The 904-nt window shown below is 48.5% G+C and overlaps 1 protein-coding gene across 13 annotated transcripts in view; it reads right to left on the reverse strand.

The window, feature by feature from the left end:
- Inpp4a (inositol polyphosphate-4-phosphatase type I A) overlaps nt 1-204 on the reverse strand; it is a 135,347-nt gene extending 135,143 nt beyond the window's left edge. For 10 of the 13 annotated variants that reach the window (XR_007350201.1, XM_048810302.1, XM_048810296.1 and 7 more), the window contains exon 1: nt 185-204. The gene's annotated coding sequence lies outside the window, so the exon portion shown is untranslated. The remainder of the gene's footprint in view (nt 1-184) is intronic. The other 3 variants (XM_048810306.1, XM_048810298.1, XM_048810301.1) reach the window with 1 other exon arrangement.
- Between the last annotated feature and the right edge of the window lie 700 nt (nt 205-904).

Below are 904 nucleotides of genomic sequence, written 5' to 3' on the forward strand. Positions count from 1 at the left end.
GCCCGCCCACGCCGCGAACCTGCTGCCCGCGCGCAGCCCAAGCCGCCGCCGCGCCGGCACCACCGTAGCTCCCGGACGCCGAGCGCGGCCCCGCCCCGGCCCCGCCCCCGGCCGCGCAGGCGCACCGCAAGCCTCAGCCGGCCAAAGCCCCGCCCCTGGCTGCTCCAGGCTTCACAGATTTCACCCTTCTCTGTACCCGCGTCGCCTGCGAGGAGTTCTTCAACTTCCGGACCTACAGATGGCGTTTTTACCCTCAGCGACACTGAGGCTTTTGAGGCCTGACACGTCGCCGAGGAGTAGGTTCCTGAGAGGAGCCGCGACCCGGCGACGTGCTCAGGCGATTAGCGCGCTCCCGAGGTGCAGATGTGGTGGCTCCCTCTGAGACGTTTAGCAACGTGAACGGTCCAATCAGAAACGTGCAAAAAATAAATAAAATAAAAATCACAGTTCTTGGAAAATACAGATTTGAAAAAAGAAGAGGTTGCTGATATTTGAGTGTGTGTCCTTCCGGACCTGCCTGGCATATGTGCATACATGTGCATTTATAGACCCCCAACTGATATCAGTTACTTCTCCCATGAAATTCTTTTTTCCATAGGAAAACAAAATAGAGCTGTAAAAAGTTTGGGAAGAAATGTTTCACTTTGATACGACTTTAAATCTTAACATTTCTGTTTGAGCAAGGTAAATACTGGACTGAACATAAACAGTTAATTTCTCCTGGAGTCTTTACATCTTTGTTTTGTTTTCCCTCCCCTGATTACTTGAGTCATTACATTTTATCAGGGGGAAAAAATCTTTCTCCTTAAAAACTGTTAAATGAAAACTATTTTTTTTAAATTTTATTTTAGTTGCTGATGGACCTTTTTAAAAATTATTTATTTTATATGTGGTGCATGAGATT

Source organism: Marmota marmota, unplaced genomic scaffold (assembly GCF_001458135.2).
Source record: "Marmota marmota marmota unplaced genomic scaffold, marMar, whole genome shotgun sequence".
Classification (NCBI taxonomy): Eukaryota; Metazoa; Chordata; class Mammalia; order Rodentia; family Sciuridae; genus Marmota; species Marmota marmota.